At 38.1% G+C, this 21,353-nt stretch overlaps 1 protein-coding gene across 1 annotated transcript in view; it reads right to left on the bottom strand.

The window, feature by feature from the left end:
* The window catches only part of LOC136678311 (dnaJ homolog subfamily B member 5-like), a 60,561-nt gene that overhangs the window by 14,333 nt on the left and 24,875 nt on the right, over positions 1-21,353 (bottom strand). The window lies entirely within an intron of this gene.

Here is a 21,353-nt window from a genome sequence, read left to right as displayed (position 1 = left end):
CAGCTGTTAAGGCGGAACTACAGAGACATTAAAAAGACTACACAGCTGTTAAGGCGGAACTACAGAGACATTAAAAAGACTACACAGCTGTTAAGGTGGAACTACAGAGATATTAAAAAGACTACACAGCTGTTAAGGTGGAACTACAGAGATATTTAAAAGACTACACAGCTGTTAACCTGGAACTACAGAGATATTAAAAAGACTACACAGCTGTTAAGGTGGAACTACAGAGATATTAAAAAGACTACACAGCTGTTAAGGTGGAAATAGAGATATTATAAAGTCTACACAGCTGTTAAGGTGGTTTACAGAGACGTGAAAAAGACTACGCAGCTGTTAAGGTGGAACTACGGAGATATTAAAAAGACTACACAGCTGTTAAGGTAGAACTACAGAGACATTAAAAAGACAACACAGCGGTTAAGGTGGAACTACAGAGACATTAAAAAGACTACACAGCTGTTAAGGTGGAACTACAGAGACATTAAAAAGACTACACAGCTGTTAAAGTGGTTTACAGAGACGTTAAAAAGACTACACAGCTGTTAAGGTGGAACTACAGAGACATTAAAAAGACTACACAGCTGTTAAGGCGGAACTACAGAGACATTAAAAAGACTACACAGCTGTTAAGGCGGAACTACAGAGACATTAAAAAGACTACACAGCTGTTAAGGCGGAACTACAGAGACATTAAAAAGACTACACAGCTGTTAAGGTGGAACTACAGAGATATTAAAAAGACTACACAGCTGTTAAGGTGGAACTACAGAGACATTAAAAAGACTACACAGCTGTTAAGGTGGAAATAGAGATATTATAAAGTCTACACAGCTGCTAAGGTGGTTTACAGAGACGTGAAAAAGACTATGCAGCTGTTAAGGTGGAACTACAGAGATATTAAAAAGACTACAGAGCTGTTAAGGTGGAACTATAGAGATATTTAAAAGACAACACAGCTGTTAATGTGGATTACAGAGATGTTAAAAAGACTACACAGCTGTTAAGGTGGAACTACAGAGATATTAAAAAGACTACAGAGCTGTTAAGGTGAAAATAGAGCTATTATAAAGACTACACATCTGTTAAAGAGGAACTACAGAGATATTAAAAAGACTACACAACTGTTAAGGTGGAACTATAGAGATGTTTAAAAGACAACACAGCTGTTAAGGTGGAACTATAGAGATATTTAAAAGACAACACAGCTGTTAAGGTGGAACTACAGAGATATTAAAAAGACTACACAGCCGTTAATGTGGATTACAGAGACATTAAAAAGACTACACAGCTGTTAAGGTAGAACTACAGAGACATTAAAAAGACTACACAGCTGTTAAGGCGGAACTACAGAGACATTAAAAAGACTACACAGCTGTTAAGGCGGAACTACAGAGACATTAAAAAGACTACACAGCTGTTAAGGTGGAACTACAGAGATATTAAAAAGACTACACAGCTGTTAAGGTGGAACTACAGAGATATTTAAAAGACTACACAGCTGTTAAGCTGGAACTACAGAGATATTAAAAAGACTACACAGCTGTTAAGGTGGAACTACAGAGATATTAAAAAGACTACACAGCTGTTAAGGTAGAACTACAGAGACATTAAAAAGACAACACAGCGGTTAAGGTGGAACTACAGAGACATTACAAAGACTACACAGCTGTTAAGGTGGAACTACAAAGACATTAAAAAGACTACACAGCTGTTAAAGTGGTTTACAGAGACGTTAAAAAGACTACACAGCTGTTAAGGTGGAACTACAGAGACATTAAAAAGACTACACAGCTGTTAAGGCGGAACTACAGAGACATTAAAAAGACTACACAGCTGTTAAGGCGGAACTACAGAGACATTAAAAAGACTACACAGCTGTTAAGGCGGAACTACAGAGACATTAAAAAGACTACACAGCTGTTAAGGTGGAACTACAGAGATATTAAAAAGACTACACAGCTGTTAAGGTGGAACTACAGAGACATTAAAAAGACTACACAGCTGTTAAGGTGGAAATAGAGATATTATAAAGTCTACACAGCTGCTAAGGTGGTTTACAGAGACGTGAAAAAGACTACGCAGCTGTTAAGGTGGAACTACGGAGATATTAAAAAGACTACACAGCTGTTAAGGTAGAACTACAGAGACATTAAAAAGACAACACAGCGGTTAAGGTGGAACTACAGAGACATTAAAAAGACTACACAGCTGTTAAGGTGGAACTACAGAGACATTAAAAAGACTACACAGCTGTTAAAGTGGTTTACAGAGACGTTAAAAAGACTACACAGCTGTTAAGGTGGAACTACAGAGATATTAAAAAAACTACACAGCTGTTAAGGTGGAACTACAGAGACATTAAAAAGACTACACAGCTGTTAAGGCGGAACTACAGAGACATTAAAAAGACTACACAGCTGTTAAGGCGGAACTACAAAGACATTAAAAAGACTACACAGCTGTTAAGGTGGAACTACAGAGATATTAAAAAGACTACACAGCTGTTAAGGTGGAACTACAGAGATATTTAAAAGACTACACAGCTGTTAAGCTGGAACTACAGAGATATTAAAAAGACTACACAGCTGTTAAGGTGGAACTACAGAGATATTAAAAAGACTACACAGCTGTTAAGGTGGAAATAGAGATATTATAAAGTCTACACAGCTGTTAATGTGGTTTACAGAGACGTGAAAAAGACTACGCAGCTGTTAAGGTGGAACTACGGAGATATTAAAAAGACTACACAGCTGTTAAGGTAGAACTACAGAGACATTAAAAAGACTACACAGCGGTTAAGGTGGAATTAAAGAGACATTAAAAAGACTACACAGCTGTTAAAGTGGTTTACAGAGACGTTAAAAAGACTACACAGCTGTTAAGGTGGAACTACAGAGATATTAAAAAGACTACACAGCTGTTAAGGTGGAACTACAGAGACATTAAAAAGACTACACAGCTGTTAAGGCGGAACTACAGAGACATTAAAAAGACTACACAGCTGTTAAGGCGGAACTACAGAGACATTAAAAAGACTACACAGCTGTTAAGGTGGAACTACAGAGATATTAAAAAGACTACAGAGCTGTTAAGGTGGAAATAGAGATATTATAAAGACTACACATCTGTTAAAGAGGAACTACAGAGATATTAAAAAGACTACACAGCTGTTAAGGTGGAACTATAGAGATATTTAAAAGACAACACAGCTGTTAATGTGGATTACAGAGATGTTAAAAAGACTACACAGCTGTTAAGGTGGAACTACAGAGATATTAAAAAGACTACAGAGCTGTTAAGGTGAAAATAGAGCTATTATAAAGACTACACATCTGTTAAAGAGGAACTACAGAGATATTAAAAAGACTACACAACTGTTAAGGTGGAACTATAGAGATGTTTAAAAGACAACACAGCTGTTAAGGTGGAACTATAGAGATATTTAAAAGACAACACAGCTGTTAAGGTGGAACTACAGAGATATTAAAAAGACTACACAGCCGTTAATGTGGATTACAGAGACATTAAAAAGACTACACAGCTGTTAAGGTAGAACTACAGAGACATTAAAAAGACTACACAGCTGTTAAGGCGGAACTACAGAGACATTAAAAAGACTACACAGCTGTTAAGGCGGAACTACAGAGACATTAAAAAGACTACACAGCTGTTAAGGTGGAACTACAGAGATATTAAAAAGACTACACAGCTGTTAAGGTGGAACTACAGAGATATTTAAAAGACTACACAGCTGTTAAGCTGGAACTACAGAGATATTAAAAAGACTACACAGCTGTTAAGGTGGAACTACAGAGATATTAAAAAGACTACACAGCTGTTAAGGTGGAAATAGAGATATTATAAAGTCTACACAGCTGTTAAGGTGGTTTACAGAGACGTGAAAAAGACTACGCAGCTGTTAAGGTGGAACTACGGAGATATTAAAAAGACTACACAGCTGTTAAGGTAGAACTACAGAGACATTAAAAAGACAACACAGCGGTTAAGGTGGAACTACAGAGACATTAAAAAGACTACACAGCTGTTAAGGTGGAACTACAGAGACATTAAAAAGACTACACAGCTGTTAAAGTGGTTTACAGAGACGTTAAAAAGACTACACAGCTGTTAAGGCGGAACTACAGAGACATTAAAAAGACTACACAGCTGTTAAGGCGGAACTACAGAGACATTAAAAAGACTACACAGCTGTTAAGGTGGAACTACAGAGACATTAAAAAGACTACACAGCTGTTAAGGTAGAACTACAGAGACATTAAAAAGACTACACAGCGGTTAAGGTGGAACTACAGAGACATTAAAAAGACTACACAGCTGTTAAGGTGGTTTACAGAGACGTTAAAAAGACTACACAGCTGTTAAGGTGGAACTACAGAGATATTAAAAAGACTACACAGCTGTTAAGGCGGAACTACAGAGACATTAAAAAGACTACACAGCTGTTAAGGCGGAACTACAGAGACATTAAAAAGACTACACAGCTGTTAAGGCGGAACTACAGAGACATTAAAAAGACTACACAGCTGTTAAGGTGGAACTACAGAGATATTAAAAAGACTACACAGCTGTTAAGGTGGAACTACAGAGACATTAAAAAGACTACACAGCTGTTAAGGTGGAAATAGAGATATTATAAAGTCTACACAGCTGCTAAGGTGGTTTACAGAGACGTGAAAAAGACTACGCAGCTGTTAAGGTGGAACTACGGAGATATTAAAAAGACTACACAGCTGTTAAGGTAGAACTACAGAGACATTAAAAAGACAACACTGCGGTTAAGGTGGAACTACAGAGACATTAAAAAGACTACACAGCTGTTAAGGTGGAACTACAGAGACATTAAAAAGACTACACAGCTGTTAAAGTGGTTTACAGAGACGTTAAAAAGACTACACAGCTGTTAAGGTGGAACTACAGAGATATTAAAAAAACTACACAGCTGTTAAGGTGGAACTACAGAGACATTAAAAAGACTACACAGCTGTTAAGGCGGAACTACAGAGACATTAAAAAGACTACACAGCTGTTAAGGCGGAACTACAGAGACATTAAAAAGACTACACAGCTGTTAAGGTGGAACTACAGAGATATTAAAAAGACTACACAGCTGTTAAGGTGGAACTACAGAGATATTTAAAAGACTACACAGCTGTTAACCTGGAACTACAGAGATATTAAAAAGACTACACAGCTGTTAAGGTGGAACTACAGAGATATTAAAAAGACTACACAGCTGTTAAGGTGGAAATAGAGATATTATAAAGTCTACACAGCTGTTAAGGTGGTTTACAGAGACGTGAAAAAGACTACGCAGCTGTTAAGGTGGAACTACGGAGATATTAAAAAGACTACACAGCTGTTAAGGTAGAACTACAGAGACATTAAAAAGACAACACAGCGGTTAAGGTGGAACTACAGAGACATTAAAAAGACTACACAGCTGTTAAGGTGGAACTACAGAGTCATTAAAAAGACTACACAGCTGTTAAAGTGGTTTACAGAGACGTTAAAAAGACTACACAGCTGTTAAGGTGGAACTACAGAGACATTAAAAAGACTACACAGCTGTTAAGGCGGAACTACAGAGACATTAAAAAGACTACACAGCTGTTAAGGCGGAACTACAGAGACATTAAAAAGACTACACAGCTGTTAAGGCGGAACTACAGAGACATTAAAAAGACTACACAGCTGTTAAGGTGGAACTACAGAGATATTAAAAAGACTACACAGCTGTTAAGGTGGAACTACAGAGACATTAAAAAGACTACACAGCTGTTAAGGTGGAAATAGAGATATTATAAAGTCTACACAGCTGCTAAGGTGGTTTACAGAGACGTGAAAAAGACTATGCAGCTGTTAAGGTGGAACTACAGAGATATTAAAAAGACTACAGAGCTGTTAAGGTGGAACTATAGAGATATTTAAAAGACAACACAGCTGTTAATGTGGATTACAGAGATGTTAAAAAGACTACACAGCTGTTAAGGTGGAACTACAGAGATATTAAAAAGACTACAGAGCTGTTAAGGTGAAAATAGAGCTATTATAAAGACTACACATCTGTTAAAGAGGAACTACAGAGATATTAAAAAGACTACACAACTGTTAAGGTGGAACTATAGAGATGTTTAAAAGACAACACAGCTGTTAAGGTGGAACTATAGAGATATTTAAAAGACAACACAGCTGTTAAGGTGGAACTACAGAGATATTAAAAAGACTACACAGCCGTTAATGTGGATTACAGAGACATTAAAAAGACTACACAGCTGTTAAGGTAGAACTACAGAGACATTAAAAAGACTACACAGCTGTTAAGGCGGAACTACAGAGACATTAAAAAGACTACACAGCTGTTAAGGCGGAACTACAGAGACATTAAAAAGACTACACAGCTGTTAAGGTGGAACTACAGAGATATTAAAAAGACTACACAGCTGTTAAGGTGGAACTACAGAGATATTTAAAAGACTACACAGCTGTTAAGCTGGAACTACAGAGATATTAAAAAGACTACACAGCTGTTAAGGTGGAACTACAGAGATATTAAAAAGACTACACAGCTGTTAAGGTAGAACTACAGAGACATTAAAAAGACAACACAGCGGTTAAGGTGGAACTACAGAGACATTAAAAAGACTACACAGCTGTTAAGGTGGAACTACAGAGACATTAAAAAGACTACACAGCTGTTAAAGTGGTTTACAGAGACGTTAAAAAGACTACACAGCTGTTAAGGTGGAACTACAGAGACATTAAAAAGACTACACAGCTGTTAAGGCGGAACTACAGAGACATTAAAAAGACTACACAGCTGTTAAGGCGGAACTACAGAGACATTAAAAAGACTACACAGCTGTTAAGGCGGAACTACAGAGACATTAAAAAGACTACACAGCTGTTAAGGTGGAACTACAGAGATATTAAAAAGACTACACAGCTGTTAAGGTGGAACTACAGAGACATTAAAAAGACTACACAGCTGTTAAGGTGGAAATAGAGATATTATAAAGTCTACACAGCTGCTAAGGTGGTTTACAGAGACGTGAAAAAGACTACGCAGCTGTTAAGGTGGAACTACGGAGATATTAAAAAGACTACACAGCTGTTAAGGTAGAACTACAGAGACATTAAAAAGACAACACAGCGGTTAAGGTGGAACTACAGAGACATTAAAAAGACTACACAGCTGTTAAGGTGGAACTACAGAGACATTAAAAAGACTACACAGCTGTTAAAGTGGTTTACAGAGACGTTAAAAAGACTACACAGCTGTTAAGGTGGAACTACAGAGATATTAAAAAAACTACACAGCTGTTAAGGTGGAACTACAGAGACATTAAAAAGACTACACAGCTGTTAAGGCGGAACTACAGAGACATTAAAAAGACTACACAGCTGTTAAGGCGGAACTACAAAGACATTAAAAAGACTACACAGCTGTTAAGGTGGAACTACAGAGATATTAAAAAGACTACACAGCTGTTAAGGTGGAACTACAGAGATATTTAAAAGACTACACAGTTGTTAAGCTGGAACTACAGAGATATTAAAAAGACTACACAGCTGTTAAGGTGGAACTACAGAGATATTAAAAAGACTACACAGCTGTTAAGGTGGAAATAGAGATATTATAAAGTCTACACAGCTGTTAATGTGGTTTACAGAGACGTGAAAAAGACTACGCAGCTGTTAAGGTGGAACTACGGAGATATTAAAAAGACTACACAGCTGTTAAGGTAGAACTACAGAGACATTAAAAAGACTACACAGCGGTTAAGGTGGAATTAAAGAGACATTAAAAAGACTACACAGCTGTTAAAGTGGTTTACAGAGACGTTAAAAAGACTACACAGCTGTTAAGGTGGAACTACAGAGATATTAAAAAGACTACACAGCTGTTAAGGTGGAACTACAGAGACATTAAAAAGACTACACAGCTGTTAAGGCGGAACTACAGAGACATTAAAAAGACTACACAGCTGTTAAGGCGGAACTACAGAGACATTAAAAAGACTACACAGCTGTTAAGGTGGAACTACAGAGATATTAAAAAGACTACAGAGCTGTTAAGGTGGAAATAGAGATATTATAAAGACTACACATCTGTTAAAGAGGAACTACAGAGATATTAAAAAGACTACACAGCTGTTAAGGTGGAACTATAGAGATATTTAAAAGACAACACAGCTGTTAATGTGGATTACAGAGATGTTAAAAAGACTACACAGCTGTTAAGGTGGAACTACAGAGATATTAAAAAGACTACAGAGCTGTTAAGGTGAAAATAGAGCTATTATAAAGACTACACATCTGTTAAAGAGGAACTACAGAGATATTAAAAAGACTACACAACTGTTAAGGTGGAACTATAGAGATGTTTAAAAGACAACACAGCTGTTAAGGTGGAACTATAGAGATATTTAAAAGACAACACAGCTGTTAAGGTGGAACTACAGAGATATTAAAAAGACTACACAGCCGTTAATGTGGATTACAGAGACATTAAAAAGACTACACAGCTGTTAAGGTAGAACTACAGAGACATTAAAAAGACTACACAGCTGTTAAGGCGGAACTACAGAGACATTAAAAAGACTACACAGCTGTTAAGGCGGAACTACAGAGACATTAAAAAGACTACACAGCTGTTAAGGTGGAACTACAGAGATATTAAAAAGACTACACAGCTGTTAAGGTGGAACTACAGAGATATTTAAAAGACTACACAGCTGTTAAGCTGGAACTACAGAGATATTAAAAAGACTACACAGCTGTTAAGGTGGAACTACAGAGATATTAAAAAGACTACACAGCTGTTAAGGTGGAAATAGAGATATTATAAAGTCTACACAGCTGTTAAGGTGGTTTACAGAGACGTGAAAAAGACTACACAGCTGTTAAGGTGGAACTACGGAGATATTAAAAAGACTACACAGCTGTTAAGGTAGAACTACAGAGACATTAAAAAGACAACACAGCGGTTAAGGTGGAACTACAGAGACATTAAAAAGACTACACAGCTGTTAAGGTGGAACTACAGAGACATTAAAAAGACTACACAGCTGTTAAAGTGGTTTACAGAGACGTTAAAAAGACTACACAGCTGTTAAGGCGGAACTACAGAGACATTAAAAAGACTACACAGCTGTTAAGGCGGAACTACAGAGACATTAAAAAGACTACACAGCTGTTAAGGTGGAACTACAGAGACATTAAAAAGACTACACAGCTGTTAAGGTAGAACTACAGAGACATTAAAAAGACTACACAGCGGTTAAGGTGGAACTACAGAGACATTAAAAAGACTACACAGCTGTTAAGGTGGTTTACAGAGACGTTAAAAAGACTACACAGCTGTTAAGGTGGAACTACAGAGATATTAAAAAGACTACACAGCTGTTAAGGCGGAACTACAGAGACATTAAAAAGACTACACAGCTGTTAAGGCGGAACTACAGAGACATTAAAAAGACTACACAGCTGTTAAGGCGGAACTACAGAGACATTAAAAAGACTACACAGCTGTTAAGGCGGAACTACAGAGACATTAAAAAGACTACACAGCTGTTAAGGTGGAACTACAGAGACATTAAAAAGACTACACAGCTGTTAAAGTGGTTTACAGAGACGTTAAAAAGACTACACAGCTGTTAAGGTGGAACTACAGAGACATTTAAAAGACTACACAGCTGTTAAGGCGGAACTACAGAGACATTAAAAAGACTACACAGCTGTTAAGGCGGAACTACAGAGACATTAAAAAGACTACACAGCTGTTAAGGTGGAACTACAGAGATATTAAAAAGACTACACAGCTGTTAAGGTGGAACTACAGAGACATTAAAAAGACTACACAGCTGTTAAGGTGGAAATAGAGATATTATAAAGTCTACACAGCTGCTAAGGTGGTTTACAGAGACGTGAAAAAGACTACGCAGCTGTTAAGGTGGAACTACGGAGATATTAAAAAGACTACACAGCTGTTAAGGTAGAACTACAGAGACATTAAAAAGACAACACTGCGGTTAAGGTGGAACTACAGAGACATTAAAAAGACTACACAGCTGTTAAGGTGGAACTACAGAGACATTAAAAAGACTACACAGCTGTTAAAGTGGTTTACAGAGACGTTAAAAAGACTACACAGCTGTTAAGGTGGAACTACAGAGATATTAAAAAAACTACACAGCTGTTAAGGTGGAACTACAGAGACATTAAAAAGACTACACAGCTGTTAAGGCGGAACTACAGAGACATTAAAAAGACTACACAGCTGTTAAGGCGGAACTACAGAGACATTAAAAAGACTACACAGCTGTTAAGGTGGAACTACAGAGATATTAAAAAGACTACACAGCTGTTAAGGTGGAACTACAGAGATATTTAAAAGACTACACAGCTGTTAACCTGGAACTACAGAGATATTAAAAAGACTACACAGCTGTTAAGGTGGAACTACAGAGATATTAAAAAGACTACACAGCTGTTAAGGTGGAAATAGAGATATTATAAAGTCTACACAGCTGTTAAGGTGGTTTACAGAGACGTGAAAAAGACTACGCAGCTGTTAAGGTGGAACTACGGAGATATTAAAAAGACTACACAGCTGTTAAGGTAGAACTACAGAGACATTAAAAAGACAACACAGCGGTTAAGGTGGAACTACAGAGACATTAAAAAGACTACACAGCTGTTAAGGTGGAACTACAGAGACATTAAAAAGACTACACAGCTGTTAAAGTGGTTTACAGAGACGTTAAAAAGACTACACAGCTGTTAAGGTGGAACTACAGAGACATTAAAAAGACTACACAGCTGTTAAGGCGGAACTACAGAGACATTAAAAAGACTACACAGCTGTTAAGGCGGAACTACAGAGACATTAAAAAGACTACACAGCTGTTAAGGCGGAACTACAGAGACATTAAAAAGACTACACAGCTGTTAAGGTGGAACTACAGAGATATTAAAAAGACTACACAGCTGTTAAGGTGGAACTACAGAGACATTAAAAAGACTACACAGCTGTTAAGGTGGAAATAGAGATATTATAAAGTCTACACAGCTGCTAAGGTGGTTTACAGAGACGTGAAAAAGACTATGCAGCTGTTAAGGTGGAACTACAGAGATATTAAAAAGACTACAGAGCTGTTAAGGTGGAACTATAGAGATATTTAAAAGACAACACAGCTGTTAATGTGGATTACAGAGATGTTAAAAAGACTACACAGCTGTTAAGGTGGAACTACAGAGATATTAAAAAGACTACAGAGCTGTTAAGGTGAAAATAGAGCTATTATAAAGACTACACATCTGTTAAAGAGGAACTACAGAGATATTAAAAAGACTACACAACTGTTAAGGTGGAACAATAGAGATGTTTAAAAGACAACACAGCTGTTAAGGTGGAACTATAGAGATATTTAAAAGACAACACAGCTGTTAAGGTGGAACTACAGAGATATTAAAAAGACTACACAGCCGTTAATGTGGATTACAGAGACATTAAAAAGACTACACAGCTGTTAAGGTAGAACTACAGAGACATTAAAAAGACTACACAGCTGTTAAGGCGGAACTACAGAGACATTAAAAAGACTACACAGCTGTTAAGGCGGAACTACAGAGACATTAAAAAGACTACACAGCTGTTAAGGTGGAACTACAGAGATATTAAAAAGACTACACAGCTGTTAAGGTGGAACTACAGAGATATTTAAAAGACTACACAGCTGTTAAGCTGGAACAACAGAGATATTAAAAAGACTACACAGCTGTTAAGGTGGAACTACAGAGATATTAAAAAGACTACACAGCTGTTAAGGTAGAACTACAGAGACATTAAAAAGACAACACAGCGGTTAAGGTGGAACTACAGAGACATTAAAAAGACTACACAGCTGTTAAGGTGGAACTACAGAGACATTAAAAAGACTACACAGCTGTTAAAGTGGTTTACAGAGACGTTAAAAAGACTACACAGCTGTTAAGGTGGAACTACAGAGACATTAAAAAGACTACACAGCTGTTAAGGCGGAACTACAGAGACATTAAAAAGACTACACAGCTGTTAAGGCGGAACTACAGAGACATTAAAAAGACTACACAGCTGTTAAGGCGGAACTACAGAGACATTAAAAAGACTACACAGCTGTTAAGGCGGAACTACAGAGACATTAAAAAGACTACACAGCTGTTAAGGTGGAACTACAGAGATATTAAAAAGACTACACAGCTTTTAAGGTGGAACTACAGAGACATTAAAAAGACTACACAGCTGTTAAGGTGGAAATAGAGATATTATAATGTCTACACAGCTGCTAAGGTGGTTTACAGAGACGTGAAAAAGACTACGCAGCTGTTAAAGTGGTTTACAGAGACGTTAAAAAGACTACACAGCTGTTAAGGTGGAACTACAGAGATATTAAAAAAACTACACAGCTGTTAAGGTGGAACTACAGAGACATTAAAAAGACTACACAGCTGTTAAGGCGGAACTACAGAGACATTAAAAAGACTACACAGCTGTTAAGGCGGAACTACAAAGACATTAAAAAGACTACACAGCTGTTAAGGTGGAACTACAGAGATATTAAAAAGACTACACAGCTGTTAAGGTGGAACTACAGAGATATTTAAAAGACTACACAGCTGTTAAGCTGGAACTACAGAGATATTAAAAAGACTACACAGCTGTTAAGGTGGAACTACAGAGATATTAAAAAGACTACACAGCTGTTAAGGTGGAAATAGAGATATTATAAAGTCTACACAGCTGTTAATGTGGTTTACAGAGACATTAAAAAGACTACACAGCGGTTATGGTGGAATTAAAGAGACATTAAAAAGACTACACAGCTGTTAAAGTGGTTTACAGAGACGTTAAAAAGACTACACAGCTGTTAAGGTGGAACTACAGAGATATTAAAAAGACTACACAGCTGTTAAGGTGGAACTACAGAGACATTAAAAAGACTACACAGCTGTTAAGGCGGAACTACAGAGACATTAAAAAGACTACACAGCTGTTAAGGCGGAACTACAGAGACATTAAAAAGACTACACAGCTGTTAAGGCGGAACTACAGAGACATTAAAAAGACTACACAGTTGTTAAGGTGGAACTACAGAGATATTAAAAAGACTACACAGCTGTTAAGGTGGAACTACAGAGACATTAAAAAGACTACACAGCTGTTAAGGTGGAAATAGAGATATTATAAAGTCTACACAGCTGTTAAGGTGGTTTACAGAGACGTGAAAAAGACTACGCAGCTGTTAAGGTGGAACTACGGAGATATTAAAAAGACTACACAGCTGTTAAGGTAGAACTACAGAGATATTTAAAAGACTACACAGCGGTTAAGGTGGAACTACAGAGACTTTAAAAAGACTACACAGCTGTTAAGGTGGAACTACAGAGACATTAAAAAGACTACACAGCTGTTAAAGTGGTTTACAGAGACGTTAAAAAGACTACACAGCTGTTAAGGTGGAACTACAGAGATATTAAAAAGACTACACAGCTGTTAAGCTGGCAACCCGTTTGGCTGTTTCTGTACCCGTTTGGAAGCTGTTTTGATCGCTCGGGTTTTCCTGTTTACTCGTTTCCATTGTTATTTCTATATTTATATCTGTTTTTATAACCTACTAACCATCCATAGATCTATCTTTTAGATTGTCTCCGCAGGAATATTCATTACAGAGGCACTAAAACTGCCACCGGACCCTGGAGTAACGTTCTTGGTGTAAGTTACTAAAATTCACTAAAAGCGGTAAGTACCTGCAATTCCATGGCTACTACTGGCTGTTTTGCCTGCTCAGAGTGTGGCATGTTTAGTTTAACGCCCTTTTCCACCTCTAGCGATAAATATAGTGGTTGTATTTGTAGTAAGTGTCAGCTAGTTAGCTCTCTGGTGGATAAAGTGGACCAGCTAGAAGTGCGCATCCGGAGCTTATTATTGTTGAGGGATAAACAGCGAGACTAAGTGTTAGCAACTCCGGGTGCCTTAGGGAGAGTTAGCACCCCCACGACTCCGGCGTTAGAGCCCTCACAGCGGGGTGAATGGGTGACGTCTCGGCGTCATAGCCGGAAAGCTAAGGCTGATGCTAACGCTGAGGCCAAAGCTAGCCCACCGGGACACCACGCTCCTCCGATTCGCGTGTCAAACAGGTTTGCCCCGCTCAGCGAAGCACCCGCTGAGGAGCCTGTTAAGAGTGCTCTGGTTATAGGAGACTCTATTGTTCGGCACGTGAAATTAGCTACTCCTTTAGGGGCGCCGGCAGTAACAGTTAGCTGTTTATCGGGAGCCAGAGCGCCGGATATTAGTGGCAACCTTAGACTGTTAGCTAATAGGAGATATTCGAGGGTAGTCATTCATGTAGGGGCCAATGATATTCGTCTGCGGCAGTCTGAGGTAACTAAGGGTAATATTACAGAGGTGATTAAACTGGCCCAGACTATGTCCGATGCCGTAATCTGCTCTGGTCCCATACCAATGCGGCGTGGCGACGAAGCTTACAGCAGACTTTGGGCGTTAAACTGCTGGATGTCCAAGTGGTGTTCCGAAAATCAAGTGGGCTTTATAGACAATTGGTTACGTTTTGAGGGCAAGCCTGGTCTTATAGGTAGGGATGGTATCCACCCCACGCGGGAGGGTGCTGCCTTACTTTCTTGCAGTATAGCACATAGTCTTTTAGTTAGTCGGCAGAGTAGTGTAGATAGCTGCTGACAATCCAGAGCCGGGACCAGGCCGCAGACAGACAGGCTAAACCGACCGTCTGCGAACTGTCTTGAGACGTCACCCAGGTTCAACTGTATTGAGACTGTGTCTTTCCCCCGAACTAAATGTAAAAGTAGAAAAACAAAATCAGCCTGTTTCAGCAACCTAATCAATATTAAATCATACACAACACCTAGCAGCAACACCTCAGAACTAAAATTTGGGTTACTCAACATAAGATCACTAAACTCAAAAGCACTCATCGTAAATGATATTATAAGTGATCATAAATTCAATGTTTTCTGTCTCACGGAAACGTGGGTTAAACCAAATGAATATTTAGCACTAAATGAAGCCACCCCCCTAGGCTATAATTATGCACATAGCCCAAGAATATCAGGCAAAGGAGGTGGAGTATGTGTAATTTACCAAAATACCCTAGAAATTAGTCTTAAACAATGTGACACCTTCTCTTCTTTTGAGGTTCTCTCCACTATTATTACAAATCCGGTCACAAAAAAGGACGCATTTTTATTATGCAACATTTACAGACCACCAGGGCCTTACTTAGAATTTCTGAAAGAATTCAGCGATTTTGCTACAAACCTAGCGGTGTGCAATCATAAAGTTATAATTGTAGGAGATTTCAATATCCATTTTGAGAAGGAAAGTGACCCACTAAAAAAGGCATTTACCTCAATCTTAGACTCTATTGGTATTACTCAAAATGTAACAGGGCCTACACACTACTGCAGCCACACTTTAGACTTAGTTCTGACACTAGGTCTTAACATTGACAAAATTAATATCTTACCGCAATCCTCAGCAATCTCCGATCATTACTTAATTTCATATGAGCTACGTTTTATCCATAATATATGTAAGAACCCTCGCTATTCTACAAGGCGTATAATAAAACCATCTACCGCCCTACAATTTATAGAAAACCTACCAGAACTATCGACCCCAGTTCCAACTCCATCAGACCAAATGGACCTAGATGTACTAACTGATTACCTAGAAAATACCTGTCGATCTACTTTAGAAAAGGTAGCACCACTTAAACATAAAAGTATAAGACAGAAAAAGCTCGCACCATGGTATAACGATAAGACCCGTACTTTAAAACAAACATTACGAAAACTAGAGCGGAAATGGCGATCAACCAAGCTTGAAGTGTTCCATTCTGCCTGGAAGGACAGCCTTATAGAGTATAGAAATGCCCTCACTAAAGCTCGCTCAGCATATCTGGCCTCGCTGATCTCCCATAATAAAAATAATCCGAGAGCACTGTTTAGTGTGTTTTCTAGAATTACAAAAAATCAAGCAGGTTCTGAACAACTAATTCCAGCAACTCTCACCAGTAAAGATTTTATGGACTTTTTTAATAATAAAATTGAGAATATTAGACAACAAACTCTAGCCACAGGATCAAATCCATCCTGGCTGCCACCTGATGTGAATGAAATAAAACATAATATAACTGTAAAAGAAAGACTTGAAACCTTTTGCCCACTCCCACAATTAGAACTAGAGAAGATTATCACCTCCGCAAACTGTACAACTTGCACACTTGATGCAATTCCCACAAAGTTGCTCAAAGAAGTACTACCAGCTATTATTGATCCTCTTTTAACTATAGTAAACTCATCGCTTAGTCTGGGCCATGTACCCAAAGCTTTTAAACTAGCAGTTATTAAACCTATGATCAAGAAACCAAATCTTGATGCTAGTACACTGTCTAATTACAGGCCTATTTCTAATTTGCCATTTCTGTCTAAGATCTTAGAAAAAGCTGTGGCCCAACAACTTAGTTCATATCTACATAAGAATCATATATATGAAAAATTCCAATCTGGATTCAGGCAACATCATAGTACAGAGACAGCTCTAGTCAAGATAACAAATGATCTTCTTCTTGCCTCTGATCAAGGCCACGTATCCCTGTTGGTGCTTCTTGACCTAAGCGCAGCCTTCGATACAATAGACCACAATATTCTCATAGAAAGGTTAGAAAACATGGTTGGAATCACAGGGACAGCCCTATTATGGTTTAAATCTTACTTAACGGAACGTTATCAATTCGTAAAAGTAAACAATCTAAATTCAAATTATTCTAAAGTAAGATTTGGAATTCCACAAGGCTCTATTTTAGGACCATTATTATTTACATTATACATGTTACCGCTAGGCACAGTTATAAGAAACCATGACATTAACTTTCACTGTTACGCAGACGACACACAATTGTATATTTCAGCCAAGCCCGATGACAAACACAGATTAAAGAAAATAGAGGACTGTGTAAAAGACGTGAAAGGCTGGATGTTGCGTAATTTCCTCCTCCTAAACAGCAACAAAACAGAGGTCCTGCTTTTGGGTCCAAAAGTGACAAGAAATAAATTATCAGACTTAATTTTAAATCTAGCTAACTTTCCAGTTAAACCTGGTTCAGCAGCAAAAAATCTTGGTGTCATAATTGACCCGGATTTATCATTTGATCAACACATAGGTAGTATCACTAGGGCAGCTTTTTTACATCTTCGCAATATTGCTAAGATTAGAAATGCCTTATCCCTCCAGGACGCAGAAACATTAGTACATGCCTTTATTACTTCAAGGCTTGACTACTGTAACGCACTACTGTCAGGATGCACCAGCAGCAATTTAAGAAAACTTCAACTAGTTCAAAATGCTGCAGCTAGGGTCCTCACTAAAACTAGAAAATTTGAACATATCAGCCCAGTTTTATCATCACTTCATTGGCTGCCTGTTAAATTCCGCATTGACTACAAAATTTTGTTATTAACATATAAAGCCCTACATGGGCTTGCTCCTGAATATCTTCAAGATACAATTTCCTATTATGAGCCCCCACGTTCACTCAGATCACAGAATACTGGATTTTTAAATGTTCCCAGAATTCAGAAGGCCTCAGCTGGGGGAAGAGCCTTTTCTTATAAAGCCCCCCAACTCTGGAATGATCTTCCAGAAAATGTTCGGGACTCAGACACAGTCGCAATCTTCAAATGTAGGCTAAAAACTCATTTGTTTAGTTTATCATTTGGTAGCTAATGCTCCCCCATAGATAAAGGCGGCAGATCCGGGGGGTCCATGGACACAGGGAATTATAGTAAACTGAGATGCTGGTGCTGTCGTCCCGCCGTTTCTCGCGATCACTCAGGTTTGTTGACGGTGGAGCGGAGGGATGCCAGTGTTTCAGGATGCTCCCGTGTCTGTGTGTCCTCCTGGTTCTCTCCTTTTAGTTAATGCTGTCATAGTCAGATCTGCCGGAGTCATTAGCCACACTCTGGAAATTTTCATATTTTCTACTTTACAAACACAAAACAGTTCAAAACTAATTCCATCCCTTTACATCTTTCCGAGTAAACGACTGCCCACCTGTCTGTCTGGACACTGATGGATGACTGTCGAGATCCTCCTCCACGCTTCAGACCAGCTGCCCACGCTCCAGCAACCACCAAGTGCCTTGAAGCTGTCCCTACACTGAAGTTCTCATGGACTACTAACTATCATCACCAGTAGATTGACCAGAGGAGGATGGGTCACCCCTTGTGAGCCTTGGTTCCTCCCAAGGTTTCTTCCTCAGCTGGGGGAGTTTTTCCTTGCCACTGTCGCCCCTGGCTTGCTCACTTGAGGGTTTTACATTTGTCTTTACATTTCATGTCAAATCTTGTCTTACTGGAATTCTGTGAAGCTGCTTTGTGACAACATCAGTTGTGAAAAGCGCTATATAAATAAATTTGATTTGATTTGATTTGATTTGAACTACAGAGACATTAAAAAGACTACACAGCTGTTAAGGCGGAACTACAGAGACATTAAAAACACTACACAGCTGTTAAGGTGGAACTACAGAGATATTTAAAAGACTACACAGCTGTTAAGCTAGAACTACAGAGATATTAAAAAGACTACACAGCAGTTAAGGTGGAACTACAGAGATATTAAAAAGACTACACAGCTGTTAAGGTGGAAATAGAGATATTATAAAGTCTACACAGCTGTTAAGTTGGTTTACAGAGACGTGAAAAAGACTACGCAGCTGTTAAGGTGGAACTACGGAGATATTAAAAAGACTACACAGCTGTTAAGGTAGAAATACAGAGACATTAAAAAGACAACACAGCGGTTAAGGTGGAACTACAGAGACATTAAAAAGACTACACAGCTGTTAAGGTGGAACTACAGAGACATTAAAAAGACTACACAGCTGTTAAAGTGGTTTACAGAGACGTTAAAAAGACTACACAGCTGTTAAGGTGGAACTACAGAGATATTAAAAAGACTACACAGCTGTTAAGGTGGAACTACAGAGACATTAAAAAGACTACACAGCTGTTAAGGCGGTACTACAGAGACATTAAAAAGACTACACAGCTGTTAAGGCGGAACTACAGAGACATTAAAAAGACTACACAGCTGTTAAGGCGGAACTACAGAGACGTTAAAAAGACTACACAGCTGTTAAGGTGGAACTACAGAGATATTAAAAAAACTACACAGCTGTTAAGGTGGAACTACAGAGACATTAAAAAGACTACACAGCTGTTAAGGCGGAACTACAGAGACATTAAAAAGACTACACAGCTGTTAAGGCGGAACTACAGAGACATTAAAAAGACTACACAGCTGTTAAGGTGGGACTACAGAGATATTAAAAAGACTACACAGCTGTTAATGTGGATTACAGAGACGTTAAAAAGACTACACAGCTGTTAAGGTGGAACTACAGAGATATTAAAAAGACTACACAGCTGTTAAGGTGGAACTACAGAGATATTAAAAAGACTACACAGCTGTTAAGGTGGAACTACAGAGATATTAAAAAGACTACACATCTGTTAAGGAGGAACTACAGAGATATTAAAAAGACTACACAGCTGTTAACGTGGAACTATAGAGATATTTAAAAGACAACACAGCTGTTAAGGTGGAACTATAGAGATATTTAAAAGACAACACAGCTGTTAAGGTGGAACTACAGAGATATTAAAAAGACTACACAGCCGTTAATGTGGATTACAGAGACGTTAAAAAGACTACACAGCTGTTAAGGTAGAACTACGGAGATATTAAAAAGACTACACAGCTGTTAAGGTAGAAATACAGAGACATTAAAAAGACTACACAGCGGTTAAGGTGGATCTACAGAGACATTAAAAAGACTACACAGCTGTTAAGGTGGAACTACAGAGACATTAAAAAGACTACACAACTGTTAAAGTGGTTTACAGAGACGTTAAAAAGACTACACAGCTGTTAAGGTGGAACTACAGAGATATTAAAAAGACTACAGAGCTGTTAAGGTGGAACTACAGAGACATTAAAAAGACTACACAGCTGTTAAGGCAGAACTACAGAGACATTAAAAAGACTACACAGCTGTTAAGGCGGAACTACAGAGACATTAAAAAGACTACACAGCTGTTAAGGCGGAACTACAGAGACATTAAAAAGACTACACAGCTGTTAAGGCGGAACTACAGAGACATTAAAAAGACTACACAGCTGTTAAGGCGGAACTACAGAGACATTAAAAAGACTACACAGCTGTTAAGGTGGAACTACAGAGATATTTAAAAGACTACACAGCTGTTAAGGTGGAACTACAGAAATATTTAAAAGACTACACAGCTGTTAAGGTGGAACTACAGAGATATTGAAAAGACAACACAGCTGTTAAGGTGGAACTATAGAGATATTTAAAAGAAAATACAGCTGTTAAGGTGGGACTACAGAGATATTAAAAAGACTACACAGCTGTTAATGTGGATTACAGAGACGTTAAAAAGACTACACAGCTGTTAAGGTGGAACTACAGAGATATTAAAAAGACTACACAGCTGTTAAGGTGGAACTACAGAGATATTAAAAAGACTACACAGCTGTTAAGGTGGAACTACAGAGATATTAAAAAGACTACACATCTGTTAAGGAGGAACTACAGAGATATTAAAAAGACTACACAGCTGTTAACGTGGAACTATAGAGATATTTAAAAGACAACACAGCTGTTAAGGTGGAACTATAGAGATATTTAAAAGACAACACAGCTGTTAATGTGGAACTACAGAGATATTAAAAAGACTACACAGCCGTTAATGTGGATTACAGAGACGTTAAAAAGACTACACAGCTGTTAAGGTAGAACTACAGAGACATTAAAAAGACTACACAGCTGTTAAGGCGGAACTACAGAGACATTAAAAAGACTACACAGCTGTTAAGGCGGAACTACAGAGACATTAAAAAGACTACACAGCTGTTAAGGTGGAACTACAGAGATATTAAAAAGACTACACAGCTGTTAAGGTGGAACTACAGAGATATTAAAAAGACTACACAGCTGTTAAGGTGGAAATAGAGATATTAAAAAGTCTACACAACTGTTAAGGTGGTTTCCAGAGATGTTAAAAAGACTACACAGCTGTTAAGGAGGAACTACAGAGATATTAAAAAGACTACATAGCTGTTAAGGTGGAACTATAGAGATATTTAAAAGACAACACAGCTGTTAAGGTGGAACTACAGAGATATTAAAAAGACTACACAGCCGTTAATGTGGATTACAGAG

The sequence above is a fragment of the Hoplias malabaricus genome, chromosome Y, assembly GCF_029633855.1.
Source record: "Hoplias malabaricus isolate fHopMal1 chromosome Y, fHopMal1.hap1, whole genome shotgun sequence".
In the NCBI taxonomy this organism is placed as follows: Eukaryota; Metazoa; Chordata; class Actinopteri; order Characiformes; family Erythrinidae; genus Hoplias; species Hoplias malabaricus.
Note: the sequence above shows the minus strand (reverse complement) of the source record. Positions and strands in the feature narration are given on the sequence as shown.